The sequence below is a fragment of the Tenrec ecaudatus genome, chromosome 3 (genome assembly GCF_050624435.1).
Source record: "Tenrec ecaudatus isolate mTenEca1 chromosome 3, mTenEca1.hap1, whole genome shotgun sequence".
NCBI classification, from domain to species: domain Eukaryota; kingdom Metazoa; phylum Chordata; class Mammalia; order Afrosoricida; family Tenrecidae; genus Tenrec; species Tenrec ecaudatus.
The window spans coordinates 136,406,398-136,423,255 of NC_134532.1; the positions used below are offsets into that span (position 1 = coordinate 136,406,398).

Consider the following 16,858-nt stretch of genomic DNA (forward strand, 5'->3'; position numbering starts at 1 on the left):
AATAGTTACAGTTAAATTATGCTAATTGAGAAAATTTCCTGAGGTGATTTCATAAGCTGAGTTAAATAGAAGAACACACGGAATAGATATTGCAAAGGAAGGGTATGCAGAGGATGCAGTAGGGAGAAGATACTTTTATAATCCAAGCAGAGGCCCGGGTCAGTTTGGTACTCAAGATGGAGCTGGAAATTGAAGACTAAGTATATATAGCACTAGGACTGTGGGCAATAAGGGAGCGCACCTAAGGTGTGAGGCTGGGATGCTGAACTGCAGCAAAGAAGGACCAGTCAATCCATCCTGTGGGCTAGAGTTGTGTATCTGAAAACTATTCTAGATTCAGAGAAGCGGACAAGAAGACTTCCATGAGTGGCTCAGATGCAGAGAATGGAGAGGAACCTGCAGTTGGTTGACACAGGAGAGTTTTCAAGGGAAAGATGGTATTTGAAGTTCCTAGAATCTGAGAAGCTTAGAGTACTATGAGTGAGGATCTAGTCAAAAGCGTTCGGCGTTAGGAGAGATAGGGGAAAAACCTGCATGGCATTTTTGGAACTCAAGAGATTGCTGTCCCTGGGGCAGGTAATGTGCATTGACTATCGTGGAGATAGATGTAGTTTGACAGAGTCACTTTATAATGCAGCTGTTGCCCACATCGGGGACTTAGACTACTTTGTAAATAATTGGCATCGTTAGAAAAGGAGCTAGCTTTGTTTTTTCCAGTGTCACAAGGCCCATAGTTTAGTCTTAACCTGAGATATAACACTTACAAGCTTTGTCCTAAAGGCAGTTAGGAAATGCCTTATATCTCTTAGAGAAATATAAACTACCTGAAGGCAGAAGCTGTGATATTCAAGTTTGTCTTCCCATAGCGTTTAGCCCAGTGCTGTGAACTTTGTGGTTCCTTAATAAGTGTTCTTTGAATTAAATGATATTTAATTAAGGGATGTGACAGAGGTGGTGATAAAATACCCAGCACTATAATTTGGGAAGATTAATCTGGTGAGAATTGGAGGCAATTGGGGGCAGGTTGACCAGAAAGGAATCCAATGCAGTGATGAAATGGTGATATAGCCAAAACCATTTTTCTATTGGACTTTGATAAGAAGGAAGCTCTTTGATGAGAAATAGGACACCAGATTCCTTGGTCTTTAAGGGGCTGTAGTCTCTCTTTGGTCATTGAAAGCAAAAGTTAGCAAGCTAGCGAGAAAAAAGAAATCTGAGGAATGAATCACCCATCATTCTCCCTGCATGTATTCTTTTGTGGAATCCCAAGCAAATTACATAATGAAAGTCCAACATATATAAATAAATCTTTCTCAGAAATCACTTGAAGCTGATACTGCCATAGAAATTTTGGCTATATCAGAAAGTAAAGCTAAACTAGCAATTCTCATTTTCTAACTGGATGTATTTGACTAGCTAGTGGCCATCTGGATTCTTTATACATATGTTTCATATCATCTTGTGACTAGTAAAAAACAGCATTATATTTGGGAAGGTTTTAGTTGGCCCTGTGGAGGAAGGGTGAAATATTTCCCAGTTATTTAGAAATAAGATTACTTTTGAGAGTTAAGTCAATAAAATTCACCCACAAACACTAGATGAGTCACCTGTACAGGTAAACCATGAGAGATTACCTGTAAATCTGGGGTTAAAGAACTTGGAAAATGTTTAGGGGCTACAAATTTCTCAGCAATGCTTTGACACAAGAAAACTCACAGGCTTTTCCCTGTTTGCAAATGAGTCTCCACTTACTAGAAGGGGACTGTGGTGAAATGCAATTAGTTGGTGTGGGTCTTCTGTCCATAGCCTTTGCTGTGGCGACCTCTGAGGAGAGGGCGGAGCTGGGTGGTTTTGCCGTTCTGTTGAGTGTGAAGTGAACCATTTCACAACCGAGAAGAGAATTTCACAACCAGCAATACAGAAGAGTCGCCATCTAAGCATGTGTGAGATCCTTGTGTGAAGTGGGAGTGTCATAAGACAGAGTGCCAGTCTTGCAGGCCCACGAAAATGAGTAAAGCCAAGTGCCTTTAGGAAGGAGGCCGACATGCAGGATAGGGTGCCCTGTGGGTACTTAACAGCACCAAAGGTGCTTTGTAACTCTTGCCCAAGCAACATCGAGACCAAGGGATCTTGTGGCTGAGACCGGGGACCAGTCTGCCAACATGACTCAGAAGAGGGTATTGCAGACAAAAGCACTGTATCCCCCAAACACTTTCTGTTTTCTGAGTTTGATTTGTTGTATTTACTTACCTAATACACCCTCATAATCATGAGTATTGTCTGAGTTCTGCGTGGCCATTGCAACAGATGATCGAATCCAGCGAAGACTTGGCGAGCCCTGGGAAAGATGGTGGGTGTCTGAACTGGTAAAGGAGCTTGGGGTCCTCATGTGGTTTCCTCACAGTTAGTGGTGAGATGCAAATGTCAATCATCCCAGAGGACTGACTCCTTTCCCACGGAGTTTATATTGCGGATCCCTGGGTTGTAACCTTGGAGATTCGGGGCAATGAGTCCATCTGCGATAAAGTTAGGAACTCTGTCTTTATTCCATGAAGACATCCCAGGTATTTGGATAGGCAGCTAGCATTGAGAATCATTACTTGAAAAAGCATTCCAGTCACTGTGATTACTACTCACACGCAAACTGGAAGGCTGAAGGAACAGTGTGTCCCATATTCTAATTTATAGAGTCGCCAGAAATTGGGATCAGGCGCTGTCCTGCAGGGTTTGCTGAGAGGCGATTTAGAGAACTGGCCCGACCAGTCATCAATGTCCTCACCTCCTGCAGGAGGTTGGGAGAACTTAGGGTGGGGGTCAGGATGGGGTGGAAGTGTACAGAGATTATTATCTCTCCCAAGTATGTGGGGGAAGGTAGCCCAGCAAATCACTTGAAAGGAGAAGCAAGCAAAGGCTTTGTTCTCTGGCTGCATGACCTTCTAAAGCAGCAGGTCTGCCTTCTGTGCTACTGAAATGCAGGGAGAGAGAACTGGCTGGGAGTGGCATGAGTGGAGGAAAATGGAGGTGGACAGGAGACAATGGAGAGTGGCCGTCTCCCTTCAAGGAGAGATGAGAACATCCTCACTTGACTGTAGGCTTGAGAGTTGGCTCCAAGGATATCAGATTGGAAGCTCCAGTCCTCTCAGAAGTGGTTGCAGTGTGAATGTAGGGAGCAGAATGGGGGAGAGAAGAGGACATCACTAAGTTTGCCAAAGGATCTCACCAAATCTCTCAGCAGAGGGTGATCCCAAGTCATCACCTGCATTGAGCTCGTAAACAATAAGCTAGATGAGCAATTACAATCAACTGGGAAGAGTAAGGCCTGATCACATAAGAAGATATGTGCACTTTCCTGATTCTTCCTTCGTGCCCCAAATCCAGAGAAGCTTGCACTAGAAGAATGAGGGTGTGGAGGTGAGAAAGAGTCGGACTCACCCACCACCAAGCACCCCTAAGCTTTCAGGTTAAAACCTAAGGTCTGGCCTCTTGGGATAAGTCCGGAACTTCATCCCTGACTGCTGTATTCATTTGGGGTTTTGTCTAGTTATGCAACCTCTGCGTTTGTTTTTCTCAGCTATGACACTGAATAAAGACAACTTGCATTCGTTTGCTTTATAGAGTGGAGTCGGGGTGGAGGGAAGCTTCATTATCCAAGACTAGCTTTGTCTCAGATCGAGGGCAGATGCTGAGATGTTGACGTGGCTTAGGGACCAGGTTTTGGAAGCAGGATATGGGTGGAGTTAAAGTTTTCATTGGCTCAATGTTTAGACACTGTCATCTTATTGTTGGGCCTCCTGTAGGCCAAACAAAATCTAGGCAACATATTATAAACCTGCAACCACCTCACTCTCATTCCTCAACCCTAATTGTATTCTACCACTGCTTAACTCCTTGTATACTTTTAAAATCCCAAACAAAACAGTTTTATTGGCACTTCATCCACATATCATATAATTCAATAGTTCAATCATATCCAGAAGAGTTGTACAATCATTAACAAAATCAATTTTAGAACATGCTCTTCTTCCTTATACTCATTGCTATTCATGTAAATATATATGAGGGGCCCCCCACATTGAAATTGTTTTTCAAAGCTATGTGTTTAATTTTTTTTTTTTACAAAACAACTTTATCACCTTCAAAGTACTCTCCATTACACTTAATATATGTACTAAATCTGCGATTCCATTCTTGGAAACACTTTTCAGACTCATCTGTTTGGATAACTGACCGCATATCCCTGGTTTTTTTCTTCGCCTTTTCCACCTCGTCAAATTGCTGTCCTTTCATGTTCCTCTTCATTCCTGGAAACAAAAAGAAGTTGCATGGAGAAAGCCCAGGTGAGTCAGGTCCATGGGGCAGGAGAGGCATGCTGCTTTTTGCTAAAAACTGGCTTACTGAGGTGGCAGCATGAGCAGCTGCATTGTCAAGGTGGCAAAGCCAGTCCCCTTCTGCAATAATGAGGCCCTTTTTGTCACATGCAGTTATACAATCTTTTGAGGACCTCTACCTAGAAAGCTTGATTAACAGTCTGACCTGGTGGAACAAACTCCAAATGCACTACGAGTCAACATTTTTGTCCATTCAGGGAAGGTAATGGCCATTCAGAATGAGGTTTGTCATTAATCTACATTTCACCTTTTTTTGAAACAAGAAAATCACTCATACACTTGAGCTTTCCCCCAGCACTGTCCTTGTAAGCTATGTTCAACATCACAACAGTTTTCAATGGTCCACACTATTTTCTTAAAGTGTCCATCACAAAAAACACAGTTTGAGGGAAACTGCTTTTATGAAAAAATTCACTGTGACTAGAGAGAACCTACCCAGGGGATGCCACTGGGTACACAACTCAGAGTGAGTTGCTTGATGCTTGACTAGAGGAAAAGATGCACACTACAAGAGCCCTGCTCCACCCCACACAATTCTGGTTTATGGGGGGCATCCCCTCAAATTTTTCAATTGTGCCAAAAATGTGAAAAACAAAACATTCTCCAGTTTAACAACTTCTACCTGTATAATTCAGTGCCATTGATCATGCTTTGTGTTGTGCAACCGTTATTGACATCTTTTTCTAAATTATTCTACCATAATTAACATAAACTAAATGCCCCCTAAGCAAAACTCTTACTCCTTCATCCAAGGTAACCATTTGTCACCTTTTTTAGTAGTTTTCTTGATGATATAATATTCAAATGTCATATACTTCCAATGTTAAGTTGCTTTTAAAAAGAGTTGCATATACATCATCACAATCAATTTTAGTGCTCCCTCCCCCTTCCTGAATTCATTGTTTACTCCCCAATTCCCCTCACCCTCCCTGGTCTCTGCCCCCAATAAACCACAACATCAGTTATTGTCTCGATGTGTCCACTCATTCTGTGTTTCATAAACTGGGCAACCTAACAGAAATAAAAATAATAATAAATGAAAACATAATGTAACAGACAGAAGAAAATAAATAAATACAAAAAATAACAGTAGGAAAGAAAAGACCACCAGCAATATTAAAAGAGCCAGAGAATAAATTTCTGTCATAAAACAAGTGAGGAATAGATAAACCTAGAGCAAATTCAGATTGGGTCAAAAGGGAGGTCCACTGACCAAGTATTATACTGTGGTTCAATCCACCATAATTAAGTTAGCTGTATTTCTTTTCTTTTTTAGCTGCATTTCTTTATGTCAATGATTATCCTTTAGTTTGCAAGCTCCTGAAGTACACAGACCACACATTAGTTAGTTTGTGTCCTCCACAATACAAAGCAGAGTGAATTGTGCATAGCAAGTAAAGATAAATACCTGTTGAATGGTTATGTTTAGGAGTTTAGACTTACTTCTGTAATGAATAAATTATGAACCTAAATATGCATTAGAAATTAATCTAAATCGAGACTGATTTAGAAAGCGCTTCTGATAGTGGAATGGAAAGACTGAACTTTCGGTGCACTGTGCAAGGACTTACTGTCTAATTGATTTGAAAGGTGAGAGAGAAATGAAATGAAGAGTCACTCCTTTGACATTTTTAATTTAGACTACTGAGTAGATAGATGACTGCAGCGGGGTGAATTCCAAAAAGCAGAGAGAAGAGCAGGTGTGTGTGGAGAAGAAAGTGATAGAGAGAGGACCTGAGTTCAATTTCGAAATGTTTGTGTTGAAATGACCAGTAAATAGTTAGATACACGGGTTTAGAATGTGGGCAAGATTTGGCGGGTATAGACACATGACCTTTCAAGAAGTACACGGTAGAAAGAATTTACTAGAATACTTGATTGTTGATCCAGAATGAAGACAGGTATCCCTTGATAGTGAATTTTGATCAGGGATCACAAGAGCCAACTGCAGATGCATAATTCCTTAACCAGCAAGCCAAGGGATTATGGTAATCTCTTTCAAAATAGTGAGGAGCCTGACTATAAACAGACAATAGTGAAGCGAGAACTTATTTTCCTCAAATCTGACCAAAACTGAACTAAGAGTGGGATATGTCATTGGCAGCTTTCCCTTAGTGTGAGGAACAAAGACAAGGGGAATCTTAATAGATGCTGGGGATCTGCTTGACTCACCTCACTTCCTTAGCTCCTCTTGTTCACTGCTGTTCAGTTTGCTCTCAAGTAATGGCGACCTCATGTCCAATGAAATAGGACCATTGTAACCTGTAAGGTTTTCACTAATATTTTAGAGGTGGATTTTCAGGCCTTTCTTCTACATCTGTCTTAGGTTGGAAGCTCTGCGGAAACCTGTTTAGCATCATAGCAACCTGCAAGTCTCCACTGGAAGATGGGTGTTGGCTACACTTGAGGCGCATTTTCTGAGAATCAAACTTAGACCGCCCAGAGCAAAGGTAAAAATTCCATCACTGGACTACCACTGCCCTCTTTTAGATGCTCTGTAATTAGATAAATCTATCATAGATTAAGAGTAAAACTGTGCTTGTGCGTGTTTCTCACCGATGCATAACTCGTCTGCAGCATTGCAGTGACATTCCAATCACTGAAAAAAAAAAAGAACGTGTAAACTAAGGAGGGTTGGAAAATCATTGGAGATATGGCAGCATTAATAATATTAACATTCCATAGGTGAAGGGGAAAGACTTGCTGCTGTAAGGGGCATTAAGTTGATGTCAATTGTGGCAGAATAATTTGGAAAGGGATAGCAATAATGGTTGTAGGACAACGGCACTTCATAGTACAAGTAGGAGTTGTGGAATTGGAGAATATTCTGGTGTGTATATTTTTGGCCACAATTAGGACAAAATACATGAGTAACAATGACTACGAAGGAGAAAATGTTCTAGAATTGAATATGGTGACAATTGAACAACTCTTCTGGACATGATTGAACTATTGAATTATGTGCCATGTGGATGAGATGCTAATAAAACTGATAAAAATAATATTATCATTGAACTGAGGTTGTGGATAATGTAGAGATTCAGAAAAATTACTTTCCAGGAGGCTTGAAATACCTCCAAGAGACTTTTGTGCACAAGACACGTATGTTTTTGTTTGTTTTTTTAAAAACATTTTATTAGGGGCTCATACAACTCTCATCACAATCCATACATATACATACATCAATTGTATAAAGCATATCTGTACATTCTTTGCCCTAATCATTTTCAAAGCATTTGCTCTCCACTTAAGCCCTTTGCATCAGGTCCTCTTTTTTTCCCCCTCCCTCCATGCTCCCCCCTCCCTCATGAGCCCTTGATAGTTTATAGATTATTATTTTTGTCATATTTTGCCCTATCTGGCGTCTCCCTTCACCCCCTTTTATGTTGCCTGTCCCCAGGGAGTAGGTCGCATGTAGATCCTTGTAATTGGTTCCCCCTTTCCAACCCACTCACCCTCTACTCTCCCAGTATCGCCCCTCACACCCCTGGTCCTGAAGACATCATCCACCCTGAATTCCCTGTGTCTCCAGCTCCTATATGCACCAGTGTACAACCTCTGCTCTATCCAGACTTGCAAGGTAGAATTCGGATCATGGTAGCTGGGGCGGGGGGGAGGAAGCATTTAGGATCTGGGGGAAAGCTATATTCTTCATCAGTGCTACATCGCACCCTGACTGCCTCATCTCCTCCCCTAGTCCCCTCTGTGAAAGGATCTCCAGTGGCTGACAAATGGGCTTTGGGTCTCCACTCTGCACTTCCCCCTTCATTCACTATGGTAAGATTTTTTTTTGATGATGCCTTATATCTGATCCCTTTGGCACCTCATGATCGCACAGGCTGGTGTGCTTCTTCCATGTGGACTTTGTTGCTTCTGAGCTAGATGGCCACTTGATCACCTTCAAGCCTTTAAGACCCCAGACATTATCTCTTTTGATAGCCGGGCACCATCAGCTTTCTTCACCACATTTGCTTATGCACCCGTTTGTCCTCAGCGATCGAATCATGGAGGTGTGCAGCCAATGATATGATTTTTTGTTCTTTGATGCCTGATAACTGATCCCTTTGGGACCACGTGATCACACAGGCTGGTGTGTTCTTCCACGTGGGCTTTGTTGTTTCTGAGGTAGATGGCCGCTTGTTTATCTTCAAGCCTTTAAGACCCCAGACACTATCTCGTTTGATAGCCGGGCACCATCAGCTTTCTTCACCACATTTACTTGTTCACCCACTTTGGCTTCAGCAGTTGTGTCGGGAGGGTGAGCATCATAGAATGCCAAATTAATAGAAGAAAGTATTCATGCATTGAGGGAGTGCTTGAGTGGAGACCCAAGGTCGTTCTGCCACCTTAATACTAAACCTATAAATATAGACACATAGATCTATTTCCCCATCTTCATATATATATATATATATATATATATATATTTGCATGTACATGTCTTTGTCTAGACCTGTATAAATGCCCTTTGCTTCCTAGCTCTTTCATTCATTTCCCTTGACTTTCCACCTGCCCCACTATCATGCTCCATCCCCACCTGGGTTATAGTTATACCTTTTCTTTACGTAACCTTACCCTTGACAATTCCGTACCAGGCCTGCCACTCATCCTCACCACCTATTTGGATCCCATGTTGTTCCCTTGTCCCTGGGTTTGTTAACACCACTTCCTTACCCCCCACCTCCCCCTATCCCAAGTCCCTCCGGAACTGTCGGTCCCATTATTTTTCCTCCCGATAGTTCATCTAGCCTCATTTAGAGAGACCTGTGGAGATAATAACATGCACAAAAACAAGACAGAGGAAAACAAAGCAACAGTATACAACCAGACAACAAACCACTGACAAAGAACAAAACAAAACACATCAAGAAAGACAAGCTTGTAGTTAGTTCAAGGATCATTTGTTGACTTTTAGGAGTGTTTTCAAGTCCAGTCTGTTGGGGCACTACACCCTGGCCCCAAAGTCCACTTTCAGCATTCCCTGGGGACCTTGCTTCTCCATTGCCTTGCTGTTCTGCTGCACTCCCCCAGTGCTTTGCCTCGGTGTGGTGGGATCAGGTCAGGTGCAATTTTCACACTGTGTCTCCGGTGCTGTCCCCTGTAGCACCATTGGTCCCTGAGGTGCATCATGCCTCATAGTGGGGCCAGCCATGTTGTCCTCTCTGTGGACTGGCTGCTCTAATCAGGAACATCATCCTCATGGCCTAGTGGGCCAGGCTGAGCTCTACTCTCTCCTCCTCCCCCTTCAACTGCTCCCGTGTGCTCTGATCAGATATATCCCTCTCCCGGAGCTGCAGAATCAATGTTCTCCTTTGAAACAAATTCTTCTGGGGGAGGGGCAGGAATCCACTTAATTTTTGGTCCCACTTTCCCTGTGGAGATATAAACAACACCCTCCCCTTGGGTGGATTAGTGCCCCATGCCCCCACTCCACTTTTCTTCCTTATATTCATCCTTTTATTTTCCTTTCCCATCCTCCTCCCCAGTTTTCTACCATGTGCATCCCTGGTTTTGATCTGGTCTCTGCCACACTACACAGTCTTCACCCCCAAAATGTTTGTATACAGTAGCTTTTTCCCTATGCCCCTTTTGCATTTTTTTTAATACTTACCTCAGCGGGCTTATGTTGTACTTGTCCTTTTGTGCCTGACTTACTTCACTTAGCATGATTTCCTCCAGTTCTTCCCATGCTCTATGTGCTTCATACGTTCATCACTGCTTTTTATTGATGCGTAGTACTCCATTGTATGCATATACCACAGTTTTTTAATCCAATTATCAGTGCATGAAAATTTGGGTTGCTTCCAGCTCCTTGCAATTGTGAACTGTGCCGCAATGAACATTGGAACACAGATGTCTGGCCTTGGTTTTTTTTCTTGCCTCCTCTGGGTATATGTCCAGTAGGGGGATTGCTGGGTCATATGGTAACTCTATTTCCATCTGTTTTAGATATCGCCAGATTGATTTAAATGTATGTTTAAAGGGCAGACAATCTGGACAACTTTCTGAAACAAACAAACAAAAACACACTGTCCTAGAGTTGATTCTGACTTACGGTGACCCAATAGGACAGAGTGGAACTGCTCCTTTGGGTTTCTGAGACAATATCTGTAAAGATATAAGGAGCAGACAATCTTATCCTTTTCCCATGGAGCAGCTGGTGGACTTGACCCAGCAACCTTGACAGTAGCAGCCCACTGCTTGGCCCACCACACCACCGGTACTTCTTATCCAACATATATATTTATTTCCCAGGCTTCCAGTTTCTCTTTTGTCAATGAATGTGCTCATGGCTGCACTGAGTGACAAGCAACCACGTGTACGCCAAAACCCAACCCAACCTAACCCAACCCCTGTTATCAAGTGGACTTCAATTCACAGTGACCCAGAGGATGGGGAAGAGCTGTTCTCAAAGGTCTCTGAGACTATCAAGCCACAGGATCAGACAGCTTCATCTTTCACTCTTGGAGCAGCTGGTGGATTTGGATCTTGGACCTTGTGGTTGGCAGTCCAAAGTTTAGTCCATTGCCCCACCAGGGCACCTGTGTCCACGTTAAAATTTCCCCTGCCCTGAGGTCAGCGCAGGATGTCAGCTCTTGTTTACAGTGGACTTTTCCACTGTGAAGGGGAGGACCAAAGTGAGGAGAGTGGGATAAACATATATATAAAGTAGCGCATACAATCCCCACTCCTCCAAAACAAAACAAAACAAAACTCCTTAAGGGATAGAAAAATCAGACTCCGTGGGAAGCTTCGCTTGTAGGTCACTCCTCCCATCTATAGTCCTCAACTGGATTTTGATCATCTGAGAGTGGAATGAGAATACAAGAATTTAAGTGGTGAAGGAGAAGATCAGTGTTATAGACCAGAACGTTGATCAAGACTCCAATGAACAGGAGAAAAAGCACAAACAAACAAAAATCTTTAAATGTTAGGAGCTCCATCTTCTGGTCAGAAAACTGCATAGAATTGAAAGAAGTGAATTATCAGTGCAAAAATGTGTCTAGAGACACTGTGTTAAATGTACGGTCTCATTTACTTTGTCCTGACAAAGATCATACAAACTCGAACTTGGAGATTAAGGTTCTGCAGGATCTGACCCCGAATTCTTGTTTCATCTTCACATATGCAATCATTTAAATAAGCATTTACTAATACCTTCTGAAAGAGCCTACTGTTGTTAACTGCAAGACCAAGAGTTTGATACCACCAGCTGCTCCGTGGGAGAGAGAGGAGATGTTCTACTCCATAAAGAGTTCCAGTCTCGGAAACCCACAGGGATAGTTCCACCCTGTCCTGTCGGGTTACTATGAGCCAGAGTCAGCTTGATGGCATTGAGGTTTTGAGTGCCTATGGGGTAAGTGGAACCCCTGGAATCAAGTGCTCCTGTGCTTGCGGTTAACTGAAAGTTTGGAAGCTCCAGTCCTCCCAGAAGGTAGGCCTAGTGATCTACCCGCCCCCCTCCACCTCCTCAAATAACCGATTGAAAACTCTGTGGCATGTGGTGGGACTCTGGCACATATTTGATGGCAAATTGTGTTAGGCTTGTTTGCTGTTTCATTATTATTGTGGTTGTTTTTACTGTATAAACTGTGTTATAATAAACTCCAAACTCACTGGTATCTAGTCAATTCTGACTCATAGTGACCCTGTCGAACATGGTAGAACTGCTGTCAGAAACTGTAACTCTATTCATCTTTCTACCACAGAGGGACTGGTGGTTTCAAACTGCTGATCTTGTGGTTAGCAGCCCAATGAATAATCACTATGCCACCAGCCCTCCCACCAGCACATTTTATTTATCTATTAATTTTACTGCACAAACTGCACTGTAACAGACTCCATGAAAATATAGGCATGTGTTAGCATTGGACCTTTCCTTCAAGGTTGACTCTTCAATTAATATTTTATTGTAAAATCCACAAACACTGATTATTTTAAATCTAGTGATTGCCATGAGCTATTTACCTAAAGGTTGGTGGTTGGTTCAAACCCACTTAGCAGCTGATGGGAACAGCCTGGGGACTTGCTGTCATAGGATGACTGCCCCCAAACATGTGGGGTCACTGTGAGTTGAAATCGACTTGACAGCAATGGGCTAAAAAGTTGACCAAAAATGATCCTACCCCCTAAATGACCACATAGCAGACAATGACTAAGTTCTCCGGTGACACCTTAGCACTACCCCTCCACCCAGGGATTCCATTTACCCGGTAGGCACTCCAAAACTGATGTGCACGATTCCTTTCCCTCGTGGCAGTAAGCATCGTTGTGGGAACGCTGCGTCACTGCATGGCGCTTTTTAAACTGTGACATATACATAAATGTACGCAGGAGAATCGTCTGGGAGTGTGACGTCCACAAAATACAAGGAGCCCTAGTGGCGCTGTGTGTTAGGTGTTGTGCTACGAGGTGCACGGTGGGTGGTTCCAGCCGCTGAGCGCTCCATGGGAGAAAGCTGAAGCTGTCTGCCCAGCGAAGATGGACGGTTTGGGGAACCCTAGGGCTGTGAGAAGGGCAGTATTTCATTCTGTTGGACTTGGGTCACTGTGCGTCGGGAGCAACTCGAAACTCCTAACAAGTATGAGTTGGGATCTCCGTGGTTGCACGGGTTTCGGGTGCTACGATGAAGGAGGAACCCGTGTCAGTAGGGAGGAGAATCCAACTCTGCCCCAAACCCAAGGCTGATTGGCAAGAGGCCGAAGTCAGACATCCTCGACTCTTCAGCCTTCCCGGTCCTGCTCTGACACCAGCCGGTCCTAGCAGAGCACTCCACTGCCCGGCTGGGTTCCCTCATGGAGTGCGATCGTTAAACAGAACTCAACGGTAACACTCCTGATTCGGGGAGTTTATCAGGGAAGCTAATAGGTTACACAAGGACAAAGATACATCCTTTTGTTCACAGGATGCCTTTTGAACCATGCGGATAGGCCTGTCTCTCCCTACTCCTTGGCCTCTCAGCCATGTACTCTGTTGGTCTCTATCTAAGCACATTTTTCTATGCATTTCTGTGTTAGATGTTGGCTCTTTCTCCTGGTCTTGGTGTTGTAGCCTCTTGGTGTCTCTGCCGCCTCCATCACTTCAGGCAAGGAGGGCTCTTCTTTTCTGATGGTCACGAGACTCCCCTCCATGCTTGTGAGAGGATTCACTTAGCTATCCAATGGGGTGGCCAAACCGAGCCCTCCACACCGTATTTCCATGCTCCCATTCAGTTATTTGGTGGGAGTTACAGAGACTACAGAGAGAAGAGCCAGACCAAGTAATCTCCCGTCTCTGCAACGGGCAATTGCTTTTCCCGCTCAACAATATATCTTGGGGACTTTCTATGATGTTATATAAATGAGGGGCTTGGAAAAGTTTGTGGAAATATCTCATGACACTTTAATTTCATTTCCCACTGACCTTTGGTGACCTCTTGCCTAGCTAGCTTATCTCTTTGGCAGTGACACCGTCTTCCTGAATTTTCCATATTTAGTCTGCTTTCTTCTTCAATCTTGTTTTCAGAATATTTCTACTACAAACAATACTTCAATGACTGTGCTTGTGAATATGGAGATTTCTATAGGACAGATGCTAACAGGTTGGATTGCTGCCTGCCTGGTATACGTATTTGAGAGATACTGATGACGGCTCTCTGTTGCGAGATACCGATGACGGCTCTCTGTTCAGAGATACCGATGAAGGCTCTCTGTTGAGAGATACTGATGATGGGTCTCTGTCGGTGTCATCTATGTAAAAATGCCTAGAACTAAAATTTAATTGTTGTTTTCACTTATTTTTCCCTGGCTGTTTATCTCTTTATGTTTATTGGCCATGTATTTTTTCTTCTTTGGGGACTTGTCTTCTTATTCATTAGATGTTCATACCCTTTGTGCATTTTTAGGAAGGTATTTTTATTTAGAATGGAAAGAAATCCCTTGCATATTTAGAACAATAATTTGTTACACACGTGGAAAATATATTTTTCTGTCATAACAGGCCTTTAAACACGTTGCTACATGTATTATTTATCATCTCTTTTATTTATTCATCAAATTTATACATTGTATTCTAGTATATCTTCTTTATATGAGGGACTTCAACTAATTCATGGAAAAATTCCATGTTCTTTTAATTTTGTTTTTAAAATGAGCTTTGTGAAGCTCCTTCAAATGAACTTTTTGAAGTCCTGTGCATATATATGTACTTAAAACAGAGTGTTAAATAGCAGGTCTTGTTTGAGTTCCAGGCATAGCCTCTTGAATCTTATCACTTATGCAAAACAATCTTCATTCAGAGCTTCTGTGTATTTTTGCTTGAGGACTTTCTCCTGTCTTGGAGGACAATTAACCCCCTTCTTCTGACCCCTTAGGAGCCCTGGTGGCTCAGTGATTAAGCATTGGCCTGCTAACTTCAGGTAAGCAGTTCTAAAGTACCACCACTCCTTGCGAGAAAGAAAAGGGTTTTTCACTCCCCTAAGAGTTACAGTCTCAGAAATTCACAGGGGCAGTGATGCCTTGTTCTGCTGGATCATGATAAGATGGCATCAGCTCCATATCATTGAGTTTGTTTGCTTGGGGTTCTTGCTCTTTGGAGGCACTTCTAACTTTGACTAGTGTAGCTGGTGAAAAATTTCCCAGTGGACGCTGGCCCCCAGTTTCTCAGCTGCTGAGGTAGTTAGTTTATTGTGCCAACCTGGCCAATAAACACATGTGGGGTTAATTGAAGGGTGGAGGGATAAAGGGCTCGGTGAGCCTTACCTTTCTAGTTCTCAGATCTCTTGCTTTCTGATGGTCAGACCAGGGTGAAGCTGCCTTAGCCAGTTCCCTGCTTCAGCTGGCAAGGCTCACTTCCTGTAAGATATCCCTGAGGAGAAGCCACATGGATCTACCCTGATGCAGCCCTGGGTGCTGGAGTACCCGTGTGGAGACCCCTGCCAGTGCTGAGGTGCTTACACATTCGCTGACTTGGCTTTCCTCCTGCAGTCGGCATCATTGTGACTGTTTTGTGAGATGGAGGAGGACTTTGTGGATTGGTGTTGGACATATGGGTTAATGTTGGACTTGTGGTTTGGGCAGCACTAGGTTGGGATGTTTTCTTGATGTGCACGTAACCTTTATATAAAACTCTCTCTTCTACATGAGTTTCTGTGGATTTGTTTCTGTAAAGTAACCAGACTAATACAGCTGCTGAACTCTACTTTCTACCATGGTGACTTGCTTGATAATGTACTCTGTATGTGTTAGCTTCTCTTCCCTGAATCCTGTTTGTGCCAGTGTTTCCTGTGGTCACTTTACAAATAAACTAGTACTTGGTTTGAATAGTTGACTCAAGGGAGTCAAGTCCTCTGGGGAATATTTGCTTCTGGGGAAAGCCTACATAAGTGCTATTGTTAGTCCTGCGGTGCGCTGTGTACTTGACATTCATTTGTTACCACATTTAATTCTCCTGAGTTGCTTGTGTAGGGCCTGGTTACATAATCTCCATTTCACAAATAAAGAAGCCAAGGTTCCAGTTCCATAAGGTGCCAGGGAAGCGGGGAAGTGACAGAAGCATGATGGGCTCTTGCCGAGCCCCAGGAGCAAGAGCAATGTGCTGGCTGTCTGAGCCACCACGGCCAGACTGGGGAGGCTTGAGTAGGAGTATGGAGGAGGCAGCTTAGGGTTCAGTTTGAGGCCAGAGGGTAGATAGGCAGCGGACTCTAGTAGGGTGTTGCAGAGAATTGGGTTATATATTTTCTGTCTCGTATAGTGAGATAGAAAGAGGCCACTGGCGGGTGGGTTTTGATCAGAAGAGTAGTAGCCTGATCTACGTTTGGAAAATATCACCATGGCCTTTGTGTGTGAAGCTGATGCTCAAGTAAGTAGTGGACTAGTCGCAGGTGTGCAGGCCGGAGACTAATGGTGAGATACTTTGTTGAGTAAGATGAGGACGCACCATCGGATTTGGCATTGGGGAGGCTATTAAAGAACAAGCACTCAATTTGGTTGGCAGTAAAGAGCCTTTGAAGATTTTATAGGAGAGTGATATCATCAGTGTTGCTCTTTGTGAGAGTCTGTCCTAGTAGATGGGAAGGATAAGAGTAGAAGAAACATGTGAGGACAGAAGGACTCTTTAGATCCTATATTAGAAAGCCAACAGAAAGATTTTAGGGCTGGAATTAGGAGAGGAGAAGCCGGAACGGGAAAAGACATTTTAGAGCTCAAATGGAAAGGAGTAGATGATTGAGTGTCTGTTGCATAAGGTAGAGACAGGGAAATCAAAGCTCATTTTATTTTTTAGCATGTTACTGGGGAAATGGTGTTTTCATCAGCAGAGATAGGGAAGTCAGAAACAGAAGCAACTAGTTTGAAGGAGATGATGCCTTTAGTTTGTTAGCAGTTAATAAAACCAATTTATTATTAATTGGAAGTTAATACATCCATCACATCATTCCATAGTTCATCACGTCAAGCAGAATTGTACAACTGCTGCCACAATCAGTTTCCAAA

At 43.1% G+C, this 16,858-nt stretch overlaps 1 long non-coding RNA gene across 1 annotated transcript in view; it reads left to right on the top strand.

Moving 5' to 3' along the window:
- LOC142442777 (uncharacterized) overlaps positions 1 to 16,858 on the top strand; it is a 218,236-nt gene that overhangs the window by 80,804 nt on the left and 120,574 nt on the right. The window contains exon 2 of the long non-coding RNA XR_012783465.1: positions 6,715 to 6,838. This is a non-coding gene — a long non-coding RNA (uncharacterized LOC142442777). The remainder of the gene's footprint in view (positions 1 to 6,714; positions 6,839 to 16,858) is intronic.